The 12,450-nt window shown below is 50.2% G+C and overlaps 1 protein-coding gene across 2 annotated transcripts in view; it reads left to right on the top strand.

The window, feature by feature from the left end:
• The first annotated feature begins 1,863 nt into the window (after positions 1–1,863).
• TJAP1 (tight junction associated protein 1) overlaps positions 1,864–12,450 on the top strand; it is a 447,483-nt gene continuing 436,896 nt past the window's right edge. For both annotated transcript variants that reach the window (XM_053712761.1, XM_053712760.1), the window contains exon 1: positions 1,864–1,907. The gene's annotated coding sequence lies outside the window, so the exon portion shown is untranslated. The remainder of the gene's footprint in view (positions 1,908–12,450) is intronic.

Below are 12,450 nucleotides of genomic sequence, written 5' to 3'. Positions count from 1 at the left end.
CAGTGCATGTGAAGTGATATTTACCCCTCAGTGCATGTCAGGTGATATTTACCCCTCAGTGCATGTGAAGTGATATTTACCCCTCAGTGCATGTGAAGTGATATTTACCCCTCAGTGCATGTGAAGTGATATTTACCCCTCAGTGCATGTCAGGTGATATTTACCCCTCAGTGCATGTGAAGTGATATTTACCCCTCAGTGCATGTCAGGTGATATTTACCCCTCAGTGCGTGTCAGGTGATATTTACCCCTCAGTGCATGTCAGGTGATATTTACCCCTCAGTGCATGTGAGGTGATATTTACCCCTCAGTGCATGTGAGGTGATATTTACCCCTCAGTGCATGTCAGGTGATATTTACCCCTCAGTGCATGTCAGGTGATATTTACCCCCCCAGTGCATGTGAAGTGATATTTACCCCTCAGTGCATGTGAAGTGATATTTACCCCTCAGTGCATGTCAGGTGATATTTACCCCTCAGTGCATGTCAGGTGATATTTACCCCTCAGTGCATGTCAGGTGATATTTACCCCTCAGTGCATGTGAAGTGATATTTACTCCTCAGTGCATGTGAAGTGATATTTACCCCTCAGTGCATGTGAAGTGATATTTACCCCTCAGTGCCTGTGAAGTGATATTTACCCCTCAGTGCATGTCAGGTGATATTTACCCCTCAGTGCATGTCAGGTGATATTTACCCTCAGTGCATGTCAGGTGATATTTACCCCTCAGTGCATGTCAGGTGATATTTACCCCTCAGTGCATGTCAGGTGATATTTACCCCTCAGTGCATGTGAAGTGATATTTACTCCTCAGTGCATGTGAAGTGATATTTACCCCTCAGTGCCTGTGAAGTGATATTTACCCCTCAGTGCATGTGAAGTGATATTTACCCCTCAGTGCATGTGAAGTGATATTTACCCCTCAGTGCATGTGAAGTGATATTTACCCCTCAGTGCCTGTGAAGTGATATTTACCCCTCAGTGTTTGTCAGGTGATATTTACCCCTCAGTGCATGTGAAGTGATATTACCCCTCAGTGCATGTGAGGTGATATTTACCCCTCAGTGCATGTGAAGTGATATTTACCCCTCAGTGTTTGTCAGGTGATATTTACCCCTCAGTGCATGTGAAGTGATATTTACCCCTCAGTGCATGTGAAGTGATATTTACCCCTCAGTGCATGTGAAGTGATATTTACCCCTCAGTGCATGTGAAGTGATATTTACCCCTCAGTGCCTGTGAAGTGATATTTACCCCTCAGTGTTTGTCAGGTGATATTTACCCCTCAGTGCATGTGAAGTGATATTTACCCCTCAGTGCATGTGAGGTGATATTTACCCCTCAGTGCATGTGAAGTGATATTTACCCCTCAGTGTTTGTCAGGTGATATTTACCCCTCAGTGCCTGTGAAGTGATATTTACCCCTCAGTGCATGTGAAGTGATATTTACCCCTCAGTGCATGTGAAGTGATATTTACCCCTCAGTGCATGTGAAGTGATATTTACCCCTCAGTGCGTGTCAGGTGATATTTACCCCTCAGTGCATATGAGGTGATATTTACCCCTCAGTGCGTGTCAGGTGATATTTACCCCTCAGTGCATGTGAAGTGATATTTACCCCTCAGTGCATGTGAAGTGATATTTACCCCTCAGTGCATGTGAAGTGATATTTACCCCTCAGTGCATGTGAAGTTATAAATTCACATTAACAGGGTTACATACTAGTTGTTATTATTAAACCGTTCATTCCCGTGCTTTTCCAATAACATTCCCATGTGTTTGTTTATAACGTGCCGACTAGTCACGTGACTTTAACGGTCCGGCCCCGATGTTTCACGTCACACGTCGTGCGTGGGGATTCCTGAGGATTACCCGGCATGCCTTAGGGCAACATGGCGGCCCGGAGGTGAGATATAGTTAGGGTGGGGAGAGACTGATAGACCCCGGAGGTACAGAGGGAGGGAGAGAGAGAATCTGACAGACCCACCCACCCCTTGGGTACAGACAGAGAGAGAGACTGACAGACCCCGGGTGTACAGAGAGAGAGAGACTGACAGACCCCCGGAGTACAGAGAGAGAGACTGACAGACCCCCGGAGTACAGAGAGAGAGACTGACAGACCCCGGGAGTACAGAGAGAGAGACTGACAGACCCCCGGAGTACAGAGAGAGAGACTGACAGACCCCGGGGGTACAGAGAGAGAGAGACTGACAGACCCCGGGAGTACAGAGAGAGAGACTGACAGACCCCGGGAGTACAGAGAGAGAGAGACTGACAGACCCCGGGGGTACAGAGAGAGAGACTGACAGACCCCGGGAGTACAGAGAGAGAGACTGACAGACCCCGGGAGTACAGAGACAGAGACTGACAGACCCCGGGAGTACAGAGAGAGAGACTGACAGACCCCCGGAGTACAGAGAGAGAGACTGACAGACCCCGGGGTACAGAGAGAGAGACTGACAGACCCCGGGGTACAGAGAGAGAGAGACTGACAGACCCCGGGAGTACAGAGAGAGAGAGACTGACAGACCCCGGGAGTACAGAGAGAGAGAGACTGACAGACCCCGGGAGTACAGAGAGAGAGACTGACAGACCCCGGGAGTACAGAGAGAGAGAGACTGACAGACCCCGGGAGTACAGAGAGAGAGAGACTGACAGACCCCGGGAGTACAGAGAGAGAGAGACTGACAGACCCCGGGAGTACAGAGAGAGAGAGACTGACAGACCCCTGGAGTACAGAGAGAGAGACTGACAGACCCCGGGAGTACAGAGAGAGAGACTGACAGACCCCGGGAGTACAGAGAGAGAGAGACTGACAGACCCCGGGAGTACAGAGAGAGAGACTGACAGACCCCGGGAGTACAGAGAGAGAGACTGACAGACCCCGGGAGTACAGAGAGAGAGACTGACAGACCCCGGGAGTACAGAGAGAGAGACTGACAGACCCCGGGAGTACAGAGAGAGAGACTGACAGACCCCGGGAGTACAGAGAGAGAGACTGACAGACCCCGGGAGTACAGAGAGAGAGACTGACAGACCCCGGGAGTTACAGAGAGAGAGACTGACAGACCCCGGGAGTACAGAGAGAGAGACTGACAGACCCCGGGAGTACAGAGAGAGAGACTGACAGACCCCGGGAGTACAGAGAGAGAGACTGACAGACCCCGGGAGTACAGAGAGAGAGACTGACAGACCCCGGGAGTACAGAGAGAGAGAGACTGACAGACCCCGGGAGTACAGAGAGAGAGACTGACAGACCCCGGGAGTACAGAGAGAGAGACTGACAGACCCCCGGAGTACAGAGAGAGAGACTGACAGACCCCGGGAGTACAGAGAGAGAGACTGACAGACCCCGGGAGTACAGAGAGAGAGACTGACAGACCCCGGGAGTACAGAGAGAGAGACTGACAGACCCCGGGAGTACAGAAGAGAGAGACTGACAGACCCCGGGGAGTACAGAGAGAGAGAGAGATGACCAGACCCCCGGGAGTACAGAGAGAGGATGAGACTGACAGACCCCGGGAGTACAGAGAGAGGAGAGAGACTGACAGACCCCGGGAGTACAGAGAGAGAGACTGACAGACCCCGGGGAGTACAGAGAGAGGAGACTGACAGACCCCGGGAGTACAGAGAGAGAGACTGACAGACCCCGGGAGTACAGAGAGCAGAGACTGACAGACCCCCGGGAGTACAGAGAAGAGAGACTGACAGGACCCCGGAGTACAGAGAGAGAGACTGACAGACCCCGGGAGTACAGAGAGAGAGACTGACAGACCCCGGGAGTAGCAGAGAGAGAGAGAGACTGACAGACCCCGGGAGTACAGAGAGAGGAGACTGACAGACCCCGGGGAGTACAGAGAGAGAGACTGACCGACCCTGGGAGTACAGAAGAGAGAGAGACCTTGGACAGGACCCCGGGAGTACAGGATGAGAGAGACTGACAGACCCCGGGAGGGAGTACAGAGAGAGAGAGGACTGACAGACCCCCGGGGAGTACTGAAGAGAGAAGAGACTGACGACCCCGGGAAGTACAGTGAGAGAGACTGAACAGACACCCGTGAGTACAGAGAGAGAGACTGGACAGACCCCGGAGATACAGAGAAGAGAAGACTGACAGACACCCGGGAGGTACAGAGAGAGAGACTGACAGACCCCGGTGGGTACAGAGAGAGAGACTGACAGACCCCGGGAGTACAGAGAAGACAGAGACTGACAGACCCCCGGGAAGTACATGAGAGAGAGACTGACAGACCCCGGGAGTACAGAGAGAGAGACTGACAGACCCCGGGAGGACAGAGAGAGAGACTGACAGACCCCCGGGAGTACATAGAGAGAGAGAGACTGGACATCCCCCGGGAAGTACAGAGAGAGAGAGACTGACAGACCCCGGGGAGTACAGAGAGAGAGAGACTGACAGACCCCGGGAGTACAGAGAGAGAGAGACTGACAGACCCCGGGAGTACAGAGAGAGAGAGACTGACAGACCCCGGGAGTACAGAGAGAGAGAGACTGACAGACCCCGGGAGTACAGAGAGAGAGAGACTGACAGACCCCGGGAGTACAGAGAGAGAGAGACTGACAGACCCCGGGAGTACAGAGAGAGAGAGACTGACAGACCCCGGGAGTACAGAGAGATAGACTGACAGACCCCGGGAGTACAGAGAGAGAGAGAGAGAGACTGACAGACCCCGGGAGTACAGAGAGATAGAGAGAGACTGACAGACCCCGGGAGTACAGAGAGAGAGAGAGAGAGAGACTGACAGACCCCGGGAGTACAGAGAGAGAGAGAGAGAGACTGACAGACCCCGGGAGTACAGAGAGAGAGAGAGACTGACAGAGCCCGGGAGTACAGAGAGAGAGAGAGACTGACAGAGCCCGGGAGTACAGAGAGAGAGAGAGACTGACAGAGCCCGGGAGTACAGAGAGAGAGAGAGACTGACCCCGGGAGTACAGAGAGAGAGAGAGACTGACAGACCCCGGGAGTACAGAGAGAGAGAGAGACTGACAGACCCCGGGAGTACAGAGAGAGAGACTGACAGACCCCGGGAGTACAGAGAGAGAGACTGACAGACCCCGGGAGTACAGAGAGAGAGAGAGACTGACAGACCCCGGGAGTACAGAGAGAGAGAGAGACTGACAGACCCCGGGAGTACAGAGAGAGAGACTGACAGACCCCGGGAGTACAGAGAGAGAGACTGACAGACCCCGGGAGTACAGAGAGAGAGACTGACAGACCCCGGGAGTACAGAGAGAGAGACTGACAGACCCCGGGAGTACAGAGAGAGAGACTGACAGACCCCGGGAGTACAGAGAGAGAGAGAGACTGACAGACCCCTGGGAGTACAGAGAGAGAGACTGACAGACCCCGGGAGTACAGAGAGAGAGACTGACAGACCCCGGGAGTACAGAGAGAGAGACTGACAGACCCTGGGAGTACAGAGAGAGAGAGACTGACAGACCCCGGGAGTACAGAGAGAGAGACTGACAGACCCCGGGAGTACAGAGAGAGAGAGAGACTGACAGACCCCGGGAGTACAGAGAGAGAGACTGACAGACCCCGAGAGTACAGAGAGACTGACAGACCCCGGGAGTACAGAGAGAGAGACTGACAGACCCCGGGAGTACAGAGAGAGAGACTGACAGACCCCGGGAGTACAGAGAGAGAGAGACTGACAGACCCCCGGGAGTACAGAGAGAGAGACTGACAGACCCCGGGAGTACAGAGAGAGAGACTGACAGACCCCGGGAGTACAGAGAGAGAGACTGACAGACCCCGGGAGTACAGAGAGAGAGAGACTGACAGACCCCGGGAGTACAGAGAGAGAGAGAGAGACTGACAGAGCCCGGGAGTACAGAGAGAGAGAGAGAGAGACTGACAGACCCCGGGAGTACAGAGAGAGAGAGAGACTGACAGACCCCGGGAGTACAGATAGAGAGAGAGAGACTGACAGACCCCGGGAGTACAGAGAGAGAGAGAGACTGACAGACCCTGGGAGTACAGAGAGAGAGAGAGAGACTGACAGACCCCGGGAGTACAGATAGAGAGAGAGAGAGAGACTGACAGACCCCGGGAGTACAGAGAGAGAGAGAGACTGACAGACCCTGGGAGTACAGAGAGAGAGAGAGACTGACAGACCCCGGGAGTACAGAGAGAGAGAGAGAGACTGACAGACCCCGGGAGTACAGAGAGAGAGAGAGACTGACAGACCCCGGGAGTACAGAGAGAGAGAGAGACTGACAGACCCCGGGAGTACAGAGAGAGAGAGAGAGACTGACAGACCCCGGGAGTACAGAGAGAGAGAGAGAGAGAGACTGACAGACCCCGGGAGTACAGAGAGAGAGACTGACAGACCCCGGGAGTACAGAGAGAGAGAGAGAGACTGACAGACCCTTGGGAGTACAGAGAGAGAGACTGACAGACCCCTGGGAGTACAGAGAGAGACTGACAGACCCCTGGGAGTACAGAGAGAGAGACTGACAGACCCCGGGAGTACAGAGAGAGAGACTGACAGACCCCGGGAGTACAGAGAGAGAGACTGACAGACCCCGGGAGTACAGAGAGAGAGACTGACAGACCCCGGGAGTACAGAGAGAGAGACTGACAGACCCCGGGAGTACAGAGAGAGAGAGACTGACAGACCCCGGGAGTACAGAGAGAGAGAGACTGACAGACCCCGGGAGTACAGAGAGAGAGAGACTGACAGACCCCGGGAGTACAGAGAGAGAGAGAGACTGACAGACCCCGGGAGTACAGACTGACAGACCCCGGGAGTACAGAGAGAGAGAGAGACTGACAGACCCCGGGAGTACAGAGAGAGAGAGAGAGAGAGAGACTGACAGACCCCGGGAGTACAGAGAGAGAGAGACTGACAGACCCCGGGAGTACAGAGAGAGAGAGAGACTGACAGACCCCGGGAGTACAGACTGACAGACCCCGGGAGTACAGAGAGAGAGAGAGACTGACAGACCCCGGGAGTACAGAGAGAGAGAGAGAGAGAGACTGACAGACCCCGGGAGTACAGAGAGAGAGAGAGACTGACAGACCCCGGGAGTACAGAGAGAGAGAGAGACTGACAGACCCCGGGAGTACAGAGAGAGAGAGAGAGAGAGACTGACAGACCCCGGGAGTACAGAGAGAGAGACTGACAGACCCCGGGAGTACAGAGAGAGAGAGAGACTGACAGACCCCTGGGAGTACAGAGAGAGAGACTGACAGACCCCTGGGAGTACAGAGAGAGACTGACAGACCCCTGGGAGTACAGAGAGAGAGAGACTGACAGACCCCGGGAGTACAGAGAGAGAGAGACTGACAGACCCCGGGAGTACAGAGAGAGAGAGACTGACAGACCCCGGGAGTACAGAGAGAGAGAGACTGACAGACCCCGGGAGTACAGAGAGAGAGAGACTGACAGACCCCGGGAGTACAGAGAGAGAGAGACTGACAGACCCCGGGAGTACAGAGAGAGAGAGACTGACAAACCCCGGGAGTACAGAGAGAGAGAGACTGACAGACCCGGGAGTACAGAGAGAGAGAGACTGACAGACCCCGGGAGTACAGAGAGAGAGAGACTGACAGACCCCGGGAGTACAGAGAGAGAGAGACTGACAGACCCCGGGAGTACAGAGAGAGAGAGACTGACAGACCCCCGGAGTACAGAGAGAGAGAGACTGACAGACCCCGGGAGTACAGAGAGAGAGAGACTGACAGACCCCGGGAGTACAGAGAGAGAGAGACTGACAGACCCCGGGAGTACAGAGAGAGAGAGACTGACAGACCCCGGGAGTACAGAGAGAGAGAGACTGACAGACCCCGGGAGTACAGAGAGAGAGAGACTGACAGACCCCGGGAGTACAGAGAGAGAGAGACTGACAGACCCCGGGAGTACAGAGAGAGAGAGACTGACAGACCCCGGGAGTACAGAGAGAGAGAGAGAGACTGACAGACCCCGGGAGTACAGAGAGAGAGAGAGAGACTGACAGACCCCGGGAGTACAGAGAGAGAGAGAGACTGACAGACCCCGGGAGTACAGAGAGAGAGAGAGACTGACAGACCCCGGGAGTACAGAGAGAGAGAGACTGACAGACCCCGGGAGTACAGAGAGAGAGAGACTGACAGACCCCGGGAGTACAGAGAGAGAGAGACTGACAGACATTGGGGAGTAGAAAGAGAGAGACTGACAGACCCCGGGAGTACAAAGAGAGAGACTGACAGACATTGGGGAGTAGAAAGAGAGAGACTGACAGACCCCGGGTGTACAGAGAGAGACTGACAGACCCCGGGAGTACAGAGAGAAAGAGAGACTGACAGACCCCGGGAGTACAGAGAGAGAGAGAGACTGACAGACCCCGGGAGTACAGAGAGAGAGAGAGAGAGAGACTGACAGACCCCGGGAGTACAGAGAGAGAGAGACTGACAGACCCCGGGAGTACAGAGAGAGAGAGACTGACAGACATTGGGGAGTAGAAAGAGAGAGACTGACAGACCCCGGGAGTACAAAGAGAGAGACTGACAGACATTGGGGAGTAGAAAGAGAGAGACTGACAGACCCCGGGTGTACAGAGGGAGTGACTGACAGACCCCGGGAGTACAGAGAGAGAGACTGACAGACCCCGGGAGTACAGAGAGAGAGAGACTGACAGACCCCGGGAGTACAGAGAGAGAGAGAGACTGACAGACCCCGGGAGTACAGAGAGAGAGAGAGAGAGAGACTGACAGACCCCGGGAGTACAGAGAGAGAGAGACTGACAGACCCCGGGAGTACAGAGAGAGAGAGACTGACAGACATTGGGGAGTAGAAAGAGAGAGACTGACAGACCCCGGGAGTACAAAGAGAGAGACTGACAGACATTGGGGAGTAGAAAGAGAGAGACTGACAGACCCCGGGAGTACAGAGAGAGAGAGACTGACAGACCCCGGGAGTACAGAGAGAGAGAGACTGACAGACCCCGGGAGTACAGAGAGAGAGAGACTGACAGACCCCGGGAGTACAGAGAGAGAGAGACTGACAGACCCCGGGAGTACAGAGAGAGAGAGACTGACAGACCCCGGGAGTACAGAGAGAGAGAGACTGACAGACCCCGGGAGTACAGAGAGAGAGAGACTGACAGACCCCGGGAGTACAGAGAGAGAGAGACTGACAGACCCTGGGAGTACAAAGAGAGAGACTGACAGACATTGGGGAGTAGAAAGAGAGAGACTGACAGACCCCGGGTGTACAGAGGGAGTGACTGACAGACATTGGGGCAGGGAGAGGGCAAACACCTCTGGATGTGAGATACTGACTGACATGCAAATTCTCACTCATTACAATCTGCATTCAGTTTATTGCTGCTTCAATCAATGTGTTCTTATGTATATTTATATTCCTATATAGTTATCGCACCAAAGCTTTTTGTATCCAAACTGTATTACGTTTGCTCATCACATAACCTTTATTTATTATGACTCGTTTATATAAAGCAGTAAATGGCAAAAAACCTTCTTTATCGCTGTTCCAAAGCGCTTCCCATCCTCCATTCAGATCCCCTGCCCCAGGTATGTTCTACCATATTACCTGCTGTGCCATAAAAGTCCTCTTTTATGTACTTCGGTTGGGATGTGTACGTGCACGCCTTGGCCCAGGTAAATTAATCTTTAGTTCTCTTCAGCACTTTCACTGCATCTTACACGATTGCCTTTTTATCCATACGAGGACTCTATTACATTTTGTCTATTAGTAGGATAATACTACATAGTGAATCCGATACTTATATTTAATGGTGGTTAAGAGCTGTAAAGTACCCAAACATTCAAATGAAACTAAACGGTTGGGAAACCAGTATACAGTATGAAATTCTAGTGGCCTACGTCTTGGGATTCTTGCAATAACAATATTAGTAACAACCAGGTGTATTACTTTAAGGGGCAGAATTTACTTGAAGAACTCTGCTTCATAAATTAAACCTTTATAACTATCTTAGAACTTTACAGTGCTGTGTTTGAGCATCCATCCAATTGTTCCACCACCTAGGGTTGCCACCTCGGCCATGTTTCCTTATGAGTTGCACACGCTTCAGGGTGTGTAGGGAGGAACATGAATAGTGCTGCTCAGGGTCACTATTTCTGTGCCATCCAGGTGCACAGTGCTTGTTGCCCTCTGCACACCCGGCAGCATGTGTAACTCATAAGTGTCCAGGAAAACATGGCGGAGGTTACAACCCTACCATCACCACAGTGCTTGTTAACATACATATACTCTTCCCTGGCTCCTAAAGTGTGTGGGTGGCTTCCAAGTTTGATAAACATCAGTCAACACATCTACACCTGTAAAGAACATTTTTGATTCAGGTATCTCCATGATCACTGGTGACAAGGGTGACTTTTCATCGTTAAAAACCTCAAATGCTGGACTAATTCTTTTAGGGTCTGTCAAATCCCCCACAATCTACTTATAAAACAGGACAGATTCATCCATCTCAAGTGGTTTTAAGGCAAAAACAGCATACGTTAATTCTTAGTCACACTTGGGACTGACAGAAACCACCTGAGTTATGTAGGTACTTGTGGGTACTATTACAAATATATCTAAAAAATAACAGTGCATTGCGCTTCATACTTAATAATCCACCAAGCCATTTAGTCCATCATTCAAGTGATGGTTAAAGGGTTACAGTAGAGTCTTGAAAATGTTTAGTTCTAATCTATCCATATTTTTAAAGTATGAGTGGACCATCTCAACCAAGAAAACCCCCAAAACAGAATCACTTCAGACTAAATCAAATATTTTGAAGCTTCAGGAATAGTGAACATGACCGCACATTATAATTGTGATCAGAGGTTCATAAAAAATAATAATTGTGCAGTGTTGCTTGGTTCATTGTATGTTATATTTGTAAATTATCCGTGAAGTCCTGACTTAGCATACAGCAGGCTCCAGTGAGCCATAACTCATTCAGCTTTATCCCTGGGACATTTTGTGTATCATTATACAGTTCTATAACAAATTCTTGCATAGATCATCAGTGTTCTTGTTAGCGCCACAGTTTGATATAGACTTCTCACCTTGTGTAATAAACTTAAATAAAAGTGTGATGTGGTGTTTGTCTTCTCATTGGCTCATAATGCGTTTGGGAAACTGCATATGGTATCGGATCACTGAGATATCTGACACTTTATTTCTCCCTTAATAACAATCTTTAGAATGTAATCGTGAACAGTAGCTAAGTTATTAACAATTCTAAAATATCACTGTTCAGTATCTGTTAGGTAATTTAGTGCATTGCCAACATGTTCTGTTGAATGTGCAAGAGAGTAGCTGTGTGAAACAACTCGAGTTTCATCAAGTTAGGAGTTTTTCATCAGCTGGTGCATCATTTGTAAAGATTTGTGCAGCACCCTAAGTTCATGCATGTATAAATGCTTTGCTGGCACTATGTTAGGGAAAGGGACAGTCTAGTCAAAATAAACTTTCATGATTCAGATAGGGCATTCAATTTTAAACAAGTTTCCAATTTACTTTTATAATCAAATTTGCTATGTTCACTTGTTATTCTTAGTTGAAAACTAAACCTAGGTAGGCTCATATGCTAATTCTAAGCCCTTGAAGTTTGCCTCTTATCTCAGTGCATTTTGACAGATTTACAGCTACATAGTGCTAGGTAATGTGTGCTATATATATATTTATTGTTGTGCTCACTCCCATGGAGTTATTTAGGAGTCAACACTGATTGGCTAAAACGCAAGTCTGTCAAAAGCACTGAGATAAGGGGGCAGTCTGCAGATCCTTAGATACAAGGTAATCACAGAGGTAAAAAATATATTAATATAACTGAGATGAGGAGCAGTTTGCAGAGGCTTAGATACAGGGTAATCACAGAGGTAGAAAGTATATTAATATAACTGAGATAAGGGGCAGTCTGCAGAGGCTTAGATACACGGTAATCACAGAGGTGTAAAAAGTATATTAATATAACTGAGATAAGGGGCAGTCTGCAGAGGCTTAGATACAAGGTAATCACAGAGGTAAAAAGTATATTAATATAACTGAGATAAGGGCCAGTCTGCAGAGGCTTAGATACAAGGTAATCACAGAGGTAAAAGTATATTAATATAACTGAGATAAGGGGGTAGTCTGCAGAGACTTAGATACAAGGTAATCACAGAGGTAAAAGTATATTAATATAACTGAGATAAGGGGCAGTCTGCAGAGGCTTAGATACACGGTAATCACAGAGGTGTAAAAAGTATATTAATATAACTGAGATAAGGGGCAGTCTGCAGAGGCTTAGATACAAGGTAATCACAGAGGTAAAAAGTATATTAATATAACTGAGATAAGGGCCAGTCTGCAGAGGCTTAGATACAGGGTAATCACAGAGGTAAAAAGTATATTAATATAACTGAGATAAGGAGCAGTCTGCAGAGGGTTAGATACAAGGTAATCACAGAGGTAAAAAGTATATTAATATAA

Source organism: Bombina bombina, chromosome 4, assembly GCF_027579735.1.
Source record: "Bombina bombina isolate aBomBom1 chromosome 4, aBomBom1.pri, whole genome shotgun sequence".
Taxonomy (NCBI): domain Eukaryota; kingdom Metazoa; phylum Chordata; class Amphibia; order Anura; family Bombinatoridae; genus Bombina; species Bombina bombina.
The sequence above is the reverse complement of the archived record's forward strand: the minus strand, read 5'-3'. Positions and strand labels throughout refer to the sequence as shown.